The following is a 14,175-nucleotide window of genomic DNA, read 5'->3' as shown; positions in this document are numbered from 1 at the left end:
GAGATAGGAGGGGAGGGGAAAGGATGGATGGATGGAGTTGGGAGGGGAGGGGATGGATGGAGATGGGAGGGGAGGGGAGTGGAGGGGATGGATGGAGATGGGAGGGGAAGGATGGAGATGAGGGGAGGGAGTGGAGGAGATGGGTGGAGATGGGAGGGGAGGGGAAGGGATGGATGGATGGAGATGGGAGGGGAGGGGAGTGGAGGGGATGGATGGAGATGGGAGGGGAGGGGAATGGAGGGGATGGATGGAGATGGGAGGGGAAGGATGGAGATGAGGGGAGGGAGAGGGGAGTGGAGGAGATGGGTGGTGATGGGAGGGGAGGGGATGGATGGAGATGAATATATCTCCCGTTATTGGATCCTGGTGTCTTGGCATCCCACGTCCGATCTCCAGCTCCCCACGGTCAGAGGGGGGCAGAGTGATCAAACACCACAGTGATTACTCCCACAGTTGGTAAAACTCGCTGAGACATGACTCGGGTAGGGATGGTATTCGTGAACTTGTGCCATGTGCCAACACGAAATTCAACTCTATCCCGAGGCAGTGGAGGTTTTGCTGTGAATCCACCACAGGACATGGGACAGACAGGCACCTGTCCTACGATCGGGGTTCGATTCCCGTTATTATCTGTGAGGAGTTTGTACGTTCTTCCTCTGGGTGCTCCGTTTCCCTCCCACATCTTGAAGACGTACAGATTAGGGCTGGTGAGTTGTGGGCATGCTGTGTTGGCACTGGAAGCCTGGCAACACTTATAGGTATCCCCACCCCCCACCCCCAGGCTCATCCTCACTGATTTGCTTTCACGCAAATGACACATTTCGAAGCTCACGTGATAAATAAAACTAATCTTCAATCTCTCACACTCAAGCCAGGGTCCAGGACTCGAGGCCCGGGGTAACGGAGTGATCTACCGCTCCCTGGTGGGCACTGCTGCTACTGCAGCCTCTGATCCCAGGACAGAGGGGTCACCCCTCACCCAGAAAGAGAGGCACTGTCGCAAAGGCTCCAGGACCCGTCCCAGCTGAGCCCCAGGGGAAAGTTTCAGCCGGAGAGACGCACAGAAGGAGCGACCGCTGGGAGAAAAGAGAGAGAAAAACAGATGGGGGAAACAACTGGGAAGAGAGTGTGGAAAACCAGTTGGGGAGAAAGAGAATGACTTTGAAACAGCATTGCGAGAGAGCGTGAGAGTGAAACAATAGTTGAAGAGAGAGTGCATGTGATACCACAGCTGGAGAGAGAGGGAGAGAGAGAAAACGTTTAAAGCAGTGGCAGAGAAAGAGTGTGAGAGAGAATCAGAATTTGAGGAGAGTGTGAGTGTGAAACAAGTTGAGGAGCGAGGTGGTGAACGTGAAACAAAGAGAGAGCGTGAAAAAGAAAAAAATCAAACTATGTGAGAAACTCAGTAGGTTGAGCAACGTGTGCCGGGGGACACGGGCATTTCAACGTGTGCCGTGGGACACGGGCATTTCAACGTGTGCCGTGGACACGGGCATTTCAACGTGTGCCGGGGACACGGGCATTTCAACGTGTGCCGGGGACACGGGCATTTCAACGTGTGCCGGGGACACGGGCATTTCAACGTGTGCCGGGGGACACGGGCGTTTCAACGTGTGCCGGGGACACGGGCATTTCAACGTGTGCTGGGGGACACGGGCATTTCAACGTGTGCCGGGGGACACGGGCATTTCAACGTGTGCCGGGGGACACCGGCGTTTCTCTCTGCAGACACGGCCAGACCCATGAAATTCCTCCAGCAGTTTGTGTTTTGCAACAGGTCACAGTGTCCGCAGTTTCCCCCGATCCCAGCATCTCATCTCCTGTATCCCAACATCTCCAATCTCCCGTATTGCAGAGTCTCCAGTCTCCCGTACCCCAGTGTTCCCAGTCTCCCGTATCCCAGTGTCCCCAGTCTCCCATATCCCAGTGTCCCCAGTCTCCTGTATCCCAGTCTCCAGTCGCCTGTATCCCAGTGCCCCCAGTCTCCTATATCCCAGAGTCTCCAGTCGCCTGTATCCCAGTGCCCCCAATCTCTTGTTTTCTAGTGTCCCCAGTCTCTCATCTCCCAGTGTCTCCAGTCTCCTGTATCCCAGTGTCCCCAGTCTCTCATCTCCCAGTCTTCAGTCTCCCGTATCCCAGCGTCCCCAGTCTCCCGTATCCCAGAGTCTCCAGTCGCCTGTATCCCAGTGTCTCCAGTCTCCCGTATCCCAGTGTCTCCAGTCTCCTGTATCCCAGTGTCCCCAGTCTCTCATCTCCCAGTGTCTCCAGTCTCCTGTATTCCAGCGTCCCCAGTCTCCTGTATCCCAGTGACCCCAGTCTCCTGTACCTCAGTGTTCACAATCTCCTGTATCCCAGTGTTCCCAGTCTCCCGTATCCCAGTGTCCCCAGTCTCCCGTATCCCAGTGTCCCCAGTCTCCCGTATCCCAGTGTCCCCAGTCTCCCGTATCCCAGTGTTCCCAGTCTCCTGTATCCCAGTTCCCAGTGTTCCGTATCCCAGTGTTCCCAGTCTCCCGTATCCCAGTGTTCCCAGTCTCCTGTATCCCAGTTCCCAGTGTTCCGTATCCCAGTGTTCCCAGTCTCCCGTATCCCAGTGTCCCCAGTCTCCCGTACCCCAGTGTCCCCAGTCTCCCGTACCCCAGTGTCCCCAGTCTCCTGTATCCCAGTGTCCCCAGTCTCCCGTATCCCAGTGTCCCCAGTCTCCCGTACCCCAGTGTCCCCAGTCTCCTGTATCCCAGTGTCCCCAGTCTCCCATACCCCAGTGTCCCCAGTCTCCTGTATCCCAGTGTCCCCAGTCTCCCGTATCCCAGTGTCCCCAGTCTCCCATATCCCAGTGTTCCCAGTCTCCTGTATCCCAGTTCCCAGTGTTCCGTATCCCAGTGTTCCCAGTCTCCCGTATCCCAGTGTTCCCAGTCTCCTGTATCCCAGTTCCCAGTCTCCCGTATCCCAGTGTCCCCAGTCTCCCGTACCCCAGTGTCCCCAGTCTCCTGTATCCCAGTGTCCCCAGTCTCCTGTATCCCAGTGTCCCCAGTCTCCCGTATCCCAGTGTCCCCAGTCTCCCGTATCCCAGTGTTCCCAGTCTCCTGTATCCCAGTTCCCAGTGTTCCGTATCCCAGTGTTCCCAGTCTCCCGCATCCCAGTGTTCCCAGTCTCCTGTATCCCAGTTCCCAGTGTTCCGTATCCCAGTGTTCCCAGTCTCCCGCATACCAGTGTCCCCAGTCTCCTGTATCCCAGTGTCCCCAGTCTCCCGTACCCCAGTGTCCCCAGTCTCCTGTATCCCAGTGTCCCCAGTCTCCCGTATCCCAGTGTCCCCAGTCTCCCGTACCCCAGTGTCCCCAGTCTCCCGTACCCCAGTGTCCCCAGTCTCCTGTATCCCAGTGTCCCCAGTCTCCCGTATCCCAGTGTCCCCAGTCTCCCATACCCCAGTGTCCCCAGTCTCCTGTATCCCAGTGTCCCCAGTCTCCCGTACCCCAGTGTCCCCAGTCTCCCGTACCCCAGTGTCCCCAGTCTCCTGTATCCCAGTGTCCCCAGTCTCCCGTACCCCAGTGTCCCCAGTCTCCTGTATCCCAGTGTCCCCAGTCTCCCGTACCCCAGTGTCCCCAGTCTCCCGTACCCCAGTGTCCCCAGTCTCCTGTATCCCAGTGTCCCCAGTCTCCTGTATCCCAGTGTCCCCAGTCTCCCGTATCCCAGTGTCCCCAGTCTCCTGTATCCCAGTGTCCCCAGTCTCTCATCTATGTGAGAAACTCAGTAGGTTGAGCAACGTGTGCTGGGGACACGGGCATTTCAATGTGTGCCGGGGGACACGGGCATTTCAACGTGTGCCGGGAGACACGGGCATTTCATCGTGTGCCGGGGACACGGGCATTTCAACGTGTGCCGGGGGACACGGGCATTTCAACGTGTGCCGGGGACACGGGCATTTCAACGTGTGCCGGGGGACACCGGCGTTTCTCTCTGCAGACACGGCCAGACCCATGAAATTCCTCCAGCAGTTTGTGTTTTGCAACAGGTCACAGTGTCCGCAGTTTCCCCCTATCCCAGCATCTCATCTCCTGTATCCCAACATCTCCAATCTCCTGTATTGCAGAGTCTCCAGTCTCCCGTACCCCAGTGTTCCCAGTCTCCCGTATCCCAGTGTCTCCAGTCTCCTGTATCCCAGTGTCCCCAGTCTCTCATCTCCCAGTGTCTTCAGTCTCCTGTATCCCAGCGTCCCCAGTCTCCTGTATCCCAGTCTCCAGTCACCTGTATCCCAGTGCCCCCAATCTCTTGTTTTCTAGTGTCCCCAGTCTCTCATCTCCAAGTGTCTCCAGTCTCCTGTATCCCAGTGACCCCAGTCTCCTGTATCTCAGTGTTCCCAGTCTCCCGTATCCCAGTTCCCAGTCTCCTGTATCCTAGTGTCCCCATTCTCCCGTATCCCAGTGTCCCCAGTCTCTCATCTCCCAGTGTCTCCAGTCTCCTGTATCCCAGTGACCCCAGTCTCCTGTATCTCAGTGTTCCCAGTGTTCCCAGTCTCCCGTATCCCAGTTCCCAGTCTCCTGTATCCTAGTGTCCCCAGTCTCCCGTATCCCAGTTCCCAGTCTCCTGTATCCCAGCGTCCCCAGTCTCCTGTATCCCAGTTCCCAGTCTCCTGTATCCTAGTGTCCCCAGTCTCCCATACCCTAGTTCCCATTCTCCCGTATCCCAGTGTCCCCAGTCTCTCATCTCCCAGTGTCTCCAGTCTCCTGTATCCCAGTGACCCCAGTCTCCTGTATCTCAGTGTTCCCAGTGTTCCCAGTCTCCCGTATCCCAGTGTCCCCAGTCTCTCATCTCCCAGTGTCTCCAGTCTCCTGTATCCCAGCGTCCCCAGTCTCCTGTATCCCAGTGACCCCAGTCTCCTGTATCTCAGTGTTCCCAGTGTTCCGTATCCCAGTGTCCCCAGTCTCCTGTATCTCAGCGTCCCCAGTCTCCTGTATCCCAGTGTCCCCAGTCTCTTGTATCCTAGTGTCCCCAGTCTCTCATCTCCCAGTGTCTCCAGTCTCCTGTATCCCAGTGTCCCCAGTCTCCCATATCCCAGTGTTCCCAGTCTCCCGTATCCCAGTGTCCCCAGTCTCCCGTATCCCAGTGTCTCCAGTCTCCTGTATCCCAGTGTTCCCAGTCTCCTGTATCCCAGTTCCCAGTGTTCCATATCCCAGTTCCCAGTGTTCCATATCCCAGTTTTCCCAGTCTCCTGTATCCCAGTGTCCCGTATCCCAGTGTCCCCAGTCTCCCGTATCCCAGTGTTCCCAGTCTCCCGTATCCCAGTGTCTCCAGTCTCCCGTATCCCAGTGTCTCCAGTCTCCCGTATCCCAGCGTCCCCAGTCTCCCGTATCCCAGTGCCCCCAGTCTCCTGTATCCCAGTGTCCCCAGTCTCCCGTATCCCAGTTCCCAGTCTCCCGTATCCCAGCGTCCCCAGTCTCCCGTATCCCAGCGTCCCCAGTCTCCCGTATCCCAGTGTCTCCAGTCTCCCGTATCCCAGCGTCCCCAGTCTCCCATATCCCAGCGTCCCCAGTCTCCTGTATCCCAGTGTCCCGTATCCCAGTGTCCCCAGTCTCCCGTATCCCAGTGTTCCCAGTCTCCCGTATCCCAGTGTCTCCAGTCTCCCGTATCCCAGCGTCCCCAGTCTCCCGTATCCCAGTGCCCCCAGTCTCCTGTATCCCAGTGTCCCCAGTCTCCCGTATCCCAGTTCCCAGTCTCCCGTATCCCAGCGTCCCCAGTCTCCCGTATCCCAGCGTCCCCAGTCTCCCGTATCCCAGTGTCTCCAGTCTCCCGTATCCCAGCGTCCCCAGTCTCCCATATCCCAGCGTCCCCAGTCTCCTGTATCCCAGTGTTCCGAGTCTCTCGTATCCCAGCGTCCCCATTATCCTGTATCCCTGTGTCCCCAGTCTCCTGTATCCCAGTGTTCCCAGTCTCCCGTATCCCAGTGTCTCCAGTCTCCCGTACCCCAGTCTCCTGTATCCCAGTGTCCCCAGTCTCCCGTATCCCAGTTCCCAGTCTCCCGTACCCCAGTGTCCCCAGTCTCCCGTACCCCAGTGTCCCCAGTCTCCTGTATCCCAGTGTCCCCAGTCTCCCGTATCCCAGTGTCCAAAGTCTCCCGTACCCCAGTGTCCCCAGTCTCCTGTATCCCAGTGTCCCCAGTCTCCCGTACCCCAGTGTCCACAGTCTCCCGTACCCCAGTGTCCCCAGTCTCCCCAGTCTCCCGTACCCCAGTGTCCCCAGTCTCCTGTATCCCAGTGTCCCCAGTCTCCCGTATCCCAGTGTCCCCAGTCTCCCGTACCCCAGTGTCCCCAGTCTCCCCAGTCTCCCGTACCCCAGTGTCCCCAGTCTCCTGTATCCCAGTGTCCCCAGTCTCCTGTATCCCAGTGTCCCCAGTCTCCCGTATCCCAGTGTCCCCAGTCTCCCGTATCCCAGTGTCCCCAGTCTCCTGTATCCCAGTGTCCCCAGTCTCCTGTATCCCAGTGTCCCCAGTCTCTCATCTATGTGAGAAACTCAGTAGGTTGAGCAAAGTGTGCTGGGGACACGGGCATTTCAATGTGTGCCGGGGGACACGGGCATTTCAACGTGTGCCGGGAGACACGGGCATTTCATCGTGTGCCGGGGGACACGGGCATTTCAACATGTGCCGGGGACACGGGCATTTCAACGTGTGCTGGGGGACACGGGCATTTCAACGTGTGCCGGGGACACGGGCATTTCAACGTGTGCCGGGGGACACCGGCGTTTCTCTCTGCAGACACGGCCAGACCCATGAAATTCCTCCAGCAGTTTGTGTTTTGCAACAGGTCACAGTGTCCGCAGTTTCCCCCTATCCCAGCATCTCATCTCCTGTATCCCAACATCTCCAATCTCCTGTATTGCAGAGTCTCCAGTCTCCCGTACCCCAGTGTTCCCAGTCTCCCGTATCCCAGTGTCTCCAGTCTCCCATATCCCAGTCTCCTGTATCCCAGTGTCCCCAGTGTCCCGTATCCCAGTGTCCCCAGTCTCCCGTACCCCAGTCTCCTGTATCCCAGTGTCCCCAGTCTCCTGTATCCCAGTGTCCCCAGTCTCCCGTATCCCAGTGTCCCCAGTCTCCCGTATCCCAGTGTCCCCAGTCTCCTGTATCCCAGTTCCCAGTGTTCCGTATCCCAGTGTTCCCAGTCTCCCGTATCCCAGTGTTCCCAGTCTCCTGTATCCCAGTTCCCAGTGTTCCGTATCCCAGTGTTCCCAGTCTCCCGCATACCAGTGTCCCCAGTCTCCTGTATCCCAGTGTCCCCAGTCTCCCGTACCCCAGTGTCCCCAGTCTCCTGTATCCCAGTGTCCCCAGTCTCCCGTATCCCAGTGTCCCCAGTCTCCCGTACCCCAGTGTCCCCAGTCTCCCGTACCCCAGTGTCCCCAGTCTCCTGTATCCCAGTGTCCCCAGTCTCCCGTATCCCAGTGTCCCCAGTCTCCCGTACCCCAGTGTCCCCAGTCTCCTGTATCCCAGTGTCCCCAGTCTCCCGTACCCCAGTGTCCCCAGTCTCCCGTACCCCAGTGTCCCCAGTCTCCTGTATCCCAGTGTCCCCAGTCTCCTGTATCCCAGTGTCCCCAGTCTCCCGTACCCCAGTGTCCCCAGTCTCCCGTACCCCAGTGTCCCCAGTCTCCTGTATCCCAGTGTCCCCAGTCTCCTGTATCCCAGTGTCCCCAGTCTCCCGTATCCCAGTGTCCCCAGTCTCCTGTATCCCAGTGTCCCCAGTCTCTCATCTATGTGAGAAACTCAGTAGGTTGAGCAACGTGTGCTGGGGACACGGGCATTTCAATGTGTGCCGGGGGACACGGGCATTTCAACGTGTGCCGGGAGACACGGGCATTTCATCGTGTGCCGGGGGACACGGGCATTTCAACGTGTGCCGGGGGACACGGGCATTTCAACGTGTGCCGGGGACACGGGCATTTCAACGTGTGCCGGGGGACACCGGCGTTTCTCTCTGCAGACACGGCCAGACCCATGAAATTCCTCCAGCAGTTTGTGTTTTGCAACAGGTCACAGTGTCCGCAGTTTCCCCCTATCCCAGCATCTCATCTCCTGTATCCCAACATCTCCAATCTCCTGTATTGCAGAGTCTCCAGTCTCCCGTACCCCAGTGTTCCCAGTCTCCCGTATCCCAGTGTCTCCAGTCTCCTGTATCCCAGTGTCCCCAGTCTCTCATCTCCCAGTGTCTTCAGTCTCCTGTATCCCAGCGTCCCCAGTCTCCTGTATCCCAGTCTCCAGTCGCCTGTATCCCAGTGCCCCCAATCTCTTGTTTTCTAGTGTCCCCAGTCTCTCATCTCCAAGTGTCTCCAGTCTCCTGTATCCCAGTGACCCCAGTCTCCTGTATCTCAGTGTTCCCAGTCTCCCGTATCCCAGTTCCCAGTCTCCTGTATCCTAGTGTCCCCATTCTCCCGTATCCCAGTGTCCCCAGTCTCTCATCTCCCAGTGTCTCCAGTCTCCTGTATCCCAGTGACCACAGTCTCCTGTATCTCAGTGTTCCCAGTGTTCCCAGTCTCCCGTATCCCAGTTTCCAGTCTCCTGTATCCCAGTGACCCCAGTCTCCTGTATCTCAGTGTTCCCAGTGTTCCCAGTCTCCCGTATCCCAGTTCCCAGTCTCCTGTATCCTAGTGTCCCCAGTCTCCCGTATCCCAGTTCCCAGTCTCCTGTATCCCAGCGTCCCCAGTCTCCTGTATCCCAGTTCCCAGTCTCCTGTATCCTAGTGTCCCCAGTCTCCCGTATCCCAGTGTCTCCAGTCTCCCGTATCCCAGCGTCCCCAGTCTCCCATATCCCAGCGTCCCCAGTCTCCTGTATCCCAGTGTTCCGAGTCTCTCGTATCCCAGCGTCCCCATTATCCTGTATCCCTGTGTCCCCAGTCTCCTGTATCCCAGTGTTCCCAGTCTCCCGTATCCCAGTGTCTCCAGTCTCCCGTACCCCAGTCTCCTGTATCCCAGTGTCCCCAGTCTCCCGTATCCCAGTTCCCAGTCTCCCGTACCCCAGTGTCCCCAGTCTCCCGTACCCCAGTGTCCCCAGTCTCCTGTATCCCAGTGTCCCCAGTCTCCCGTATCCCAGTGTCCAAAGTCTCCCGTACCCCAGTGTCCCCAGTCTCCTGTATCCCAGTGTCCCCAGTCTCCCGTACCCCAGTGTCCACAGTCTCCCGTACCCCAGTGTCCCCAGTCTCCCCAGTCTCCCGTACCCCAGTGTCCCCAGTCTCCTGTATCCCAGTGTCCCCAGTCTCCCGTATCCCAGTGTCCCCAGTCTCCCGTACCCCAGTGTCCCCAGTCTCCCCAGTCTCCCGTACCCCAGTGTCCCCAGTCTCCTGTATCCCAGTGTCCCCAGTCTCCTGTATCCCAGTGTCCCCAGTCTCCCGTATCCCAGTGTCCCCAGTCTCCCGTATCCCAGTGTCCCCAGTCTCCTGTATCCCAGTGTCCCCAGTCTCCTGTATCCCAGTGTCCCCAGTCTCTCATCTATGTGAGAATTCAGTAGGTTGAGCAAAGTGTGCTGGGGACACGGGCATTTCAATGTGTGCCGGGGGACACGGGCATTTCAACGTGTGCCGGGAGACACGGGCATTTCATCGTGTGCCGGGGGACACGGGCATTTCAACGTGTGCCGGGGACACGGGCATTTCAACGTGTGCTGGGGGACACGGGCATTTCAACGTGTGCCGGGGACACGGGCATTTCAACGTGTGCCGGGGGACACCGGCGTTTCTCTCTGCAGACACGGCCAGACCCATGAAATTCCTCCAGCAGTTTGTGTTTTGCAACAGGTCACAGTGTCCGCAGTTTCCCCCTATCCCAGCATCTCATCTCCTGTATCCCAACATCTCCAATCTCCTGTATTGCAGAGTCTCCAGTCTCCCGTACCCCAGTGTTCCCAGTCTCCCGTATCCCAGTGTCTCCAGTCTCCCATATCCCAGTCTCCTGTATCCCAGTGTCCCCAGTGTCCCGTATCCCAGTGTCCCCAGTCTCCCGTACCCCAGTCTCCTGTATCCCAGTGTCCCCAGTCTCCTGTATCCCAGTGTCCCCAGTCTCCCGTATCCCAGTGTCCCCAGTCTCCCGTATCCCAGTGTTCCCAGTCTCCTGTATCCCAGTTCCCAGTGTTCCGTATCCCAGTGTTCCCAGTCTCCCGTATCCCAGTGTTCCCAGTCTCCTGTATCCCAGTTCCCAGTGTTCCGTATCCCAGTGTTCCCAGTCTCCCGCATACCAGTGTCCCCAGTCTCCTGTATCCCAGTGTCCCCAGTCTCCCGTACCCCAGTGTCCCCAGTCTCCTGTATCCCAGTGTCCCCAGTCTCCCGTATCCCAGTGTCCCCAGTCTCCCGTACCCCAGTGTCCCCAGTCTCCCGTACCCCAGTGTCCCCAGTCTCCTGTATCCCAGTGTCCCCAGTCTCCCGTATCCCAGTGTCCCCAGTCTCCCGTACCCCAGTGTCCCCAGTCTCCTGTATCCCAGTGTCCCCAGTCTCCCGTACCCCAGTGTCCCCAGTCTCCCGTACCCCAGTGTCCCCAGTCTCCTGTATCCCAGTGTCCCCAGTCTCCTGTATCCCAGTGTCCCCAGTCTCCCGTACCCCAGTGTCCCCAGTCTCCCGTACCCCAGTGTCCCCAGTCTCCTGTATCCCAGTGTCCCCAGTCTCCTGTATCCCAGTGTCCCCAGTCTCCCGTATCCCAGTGTCCCCAGTCTCCTGTATCCCAGTGTCCCCAGTCTCTCATCTATGTGAGAAACTCAGTAGGTTGAGCAACGTGTGCTGGGGACACGGGCATTTCAATGTGTGCCGGGGGACACGGGCATTTCAACGTGTGCCGGGAGACACGGGCATTTCATCGTGTGCCGGGGGACACGGGCATTTCAACGTGTGCCGGGGGACACGGGCATTTCAACGTGTGCCGGGGACACGGGCATTTCAACGTGTGCCGGGGGACACCGGCGTTTCTCTCTGCAGACACGGCCAGACCCATGAAATTCCTCCAGCAGTTTGTGTTTTGCAACAGGTCACAGTGTCCGCAGTTTCCCCCTATCCCAGCATCTCATCTCCTGTATCCCAACATCTCCAATCTCCTGTATTGCAGAGTCTCCAGTCTCCCGTACCCCAGTGTTCCCAGTCTCCCGTATCCCAGTGTCTCCAGTCTCCTGTATCCCAGTGTCCCCAGTCTCTCATCTCCCAGTGTCTTCAGTCTCCTGTATCCCAGCGTCCCCAGTCTCCTGTATCCCAGTCTCCAGTCGCCTGTATCCCAGTGCCCCCAATCTCTTGTTTTCTAGTGTCCCCAGTCTCTCATCTCCAAGTGTCTCCAGTCTCCTGTATCCCAGTGACCCCAGTCTCCTGTATCTCAGTGTTCCCAGTCTCCCGTATCCCAGTTCCCAGTCTCCTGTATCCTAGTGTCCCCATTCTCCCGTATCCCAGTGTCCCCAGTCTCTCATCTCCCAGTGTCTCCAGTCTCCTGTATCCCAGTGACCACAGTCTCCTGTATCTCAGTGTTCCCAGTGTTCCCAGTCTCCCGTATCCCAGTTCCCAGTCTCCTGTATCCTAGTGTCCCCAGTCTCCCGTATCCCAGTTCCCAGTCTCCTGTATCCCAGCGTCCCCAGTCTCCTGTATCCCAGTTCCCAGTCTCCTGTATCCTAGTGTCCCCAGTCTCCCATATCCTAGTTCCCATTCTCCCGTATCCCAGTGTCCCCAGTCTCTCATCTCCCAGTGTCTCCAGTCTCCTGTATCCCAGTGACCCCAGTCTCCTGTATCTCAGTGTTCCCAGTGTTCCCAGTCTCCCGTATCCCAGTGTCCCCAGTCTCTCATCTCCCAGTCTCCAGTCTCCTGTATCCCAGCGTCCCCAGTCTCCTGTATCCCAGTGACCCCAGTCTCCTGTATCTCAGTGTTCCCAGTGTTCCGTATCCCAGTGTCCCCAGTCTCCTGTATCTCAGCGTCCCCAGTCTCCTGTATCCCAGTGTCCCCAGTCTCCCGTATCCCAGTGTCCCCAGTCTCCCGTACCCCAGTGTTCCCAGTCTCCCGTATCCCAGTGTCCCCAGTCTCCCGTATCCCAGTTCCCAGTCTCCCGTATCCCAGAGTCCCCAGTCTCCCATATCCCAGCGTCCCCAGTCTCCTGTATCCCAGTGTTCCCAGTATCCCGTATCCCAGCGTCCCCAGTCTCCTGTATCCCAGTGTCCCCAGTCTCCCGTACCCCAGTGTCCCCAGTCTCCCCAGTCTCCCGTACCCCAGTGTCCCCAGTCTCCTGTATCCCAGTGTCCCCAGTCTCCCGTATCCCAGTGTCCCCAGTCTCCCGTACCCCAGTGTCCCCAGTCTCCCCAGTCTCCCGTACCCCAGTGTCCCCAGTCTCCTGTATCCCAGCGTCCCCAGTCTCCTGTATCCCAGTGACCCCAGTCTCCTGTATCTCAGTGTTCCCAGTGTTCCGTATCCCAGTGTCCCCAGTCTCCTGTATCTCAGCGTCCCCAGTCTCCTGTATCCCAGTGTCCCCAGTCTCTTGTATCCTAGTGTCCCCAGTCTCTCATCTCCCAGTGTCTCCAGTCTCCTGTATCCCAGTGTCCCCAGTCTCCCATATCCCAGTGTTCCCAGTCTCCCGTATCCCAGTGTCCCCAGTCTCCCGTATCCCAGTGTCTCCAGTCTCCTGTATCCCAGTTCCCAGTGTTCCATATCCCAGTTCCCAGTGTTCCATATCCCAGTTTTCCCAGTCTCCTGTATCCCAGTGTCCCGTATCCCAGTGTCCCCAGTCTCCCGTATCCCAGTGTTCCCAGTCTCCCGTATCCCAGTGTCTCCAGTCTCCCGTATCCCAGCGTCCCCAGTCTCCCGTATCCCAGTGCCCCCAGTCTCCTGTATCCCAGTGTCCCCAGTCTCCCGTATCCCAGTTCCCAGTCTCCCGTATCCCAGCGTCCCCAGTCTCCCGTATCCCAGCGTCCCCAGTCTCCCGTATCCCAGTGTCTCCAGTCTCCCGTATCCCAGCGTCCCCAGTCTCCCATATCCCAGCGTCCCCAGTCTCCTGTATCCCAGTGTTCCGAGTCTCTCGTATCCCAGCGTCCCCATTATCCTGTATCCCTGTGTCCCCAGTCTCCTGTATCCCAGTGTTCCCAGTCTCCCGTATCCCAGTGTCTCCAGTCTCCCGTACCCCAGTCTCCTGTATCCCAGTGTCCCCAGTCTCCCGTATCCCAGTTCCCAGTCTCCCGTACCCCAGTGTCCCCAGTCTCCCGTACCCCAGTGTCCCCAGTCTCCTGTATCCCAGTGTCCCCAGTCTCCCGTATCCCAGTGTCCAAAGTCTCCCGTACCCCAGTGTCCCCAGTCTCCTGTATCCCAGTGTCCCCAGTCTCCCGTACCCCAGTGTCCACAGTCTCCCGTACCCCAGTGTCCCCAGTCTCCCCAGTCTCCCGTACCCCAGTGTCCCCAGTCTCCTGTATCCCAGTGTCCCCAGTCTCCCGTATCCCAGTGTCCCCAGTCTCCCGTACCCCAGTGTCCCCAGTCTCCCCAGTCTCCCGTACCCCAGTGTCCCCAGTCTCCTGTATCCCAGTGTCCCCAGTCTCCTGTATCCCAGTGTCCCCAGTCTCCCGTATCCCAGTGTCCCCAGTCTCCCGTATCCCAGTGTCCCCAGTCTCCTGTATCCCAGTGTCCCCAGTCTCCTGTATCCCAGTGTCCCCAGTCTCTCATCTATGTGAGAAACTCAGTAGGTTGAGCAAAGTGTGCTGGGGACACGGGCATTTCAATGTGTGCCGGGGGACACGGGCATTTCAACGTGTGCCGGGAGACACGGGCATTTCATCGTGTGCCGGGGGACACGGGCATTTCAACGTGTGCCGGGGACACGGGCATTTCAACGTGTGCTGGGGGACACGGGCATTTCAACGTGTGCCGGGGACACGGGCATTTCAACGTGTGCCGGGGGACACCGGCGTTTCTCTCTGCAGACACGGCCAGACCCATGAAATTCCTCCAGCAGTTTGTGTTTTGCAACAGGTCACAGTGTCCGCAGTTTCCCCCTATCCCAGCATCTCATCTCCTGTATCCCAACATCTCCAATCTCCTGTATTGCAGAGTCTCCAGTCTCCCGTACCCCAGTGTTCCCAGTCTCCCGTATCCCAGTGTCTCCAGTCTCCCATATCCCAGTCTCCTGTATCCCAGTGTCCCCAGTGTCCCGTATCCCAGTGTCCCCAGTCTCCCGTACCCCAGTCTCCTGTATCCCAGTGTCCCC

The sequence above is a fragment of the Hypanus sabinus genome, chromosome 6 (assembly GCF_030144855.1).
Source record: "Hypanus sabinus isolate sHypSab1 chromosome 6, sHypSab1.hap1, whole genome shotgun sequence".
Lineage (NCBI taxonomy): Eukaryota > Metazoa > Chordata > Chondrichthyes > Myliobatiformes > Dasyatidae > Hypanus > Hypanus sabinus.
Note: the sequence above shows the minus strand (reverse complement) of the source record.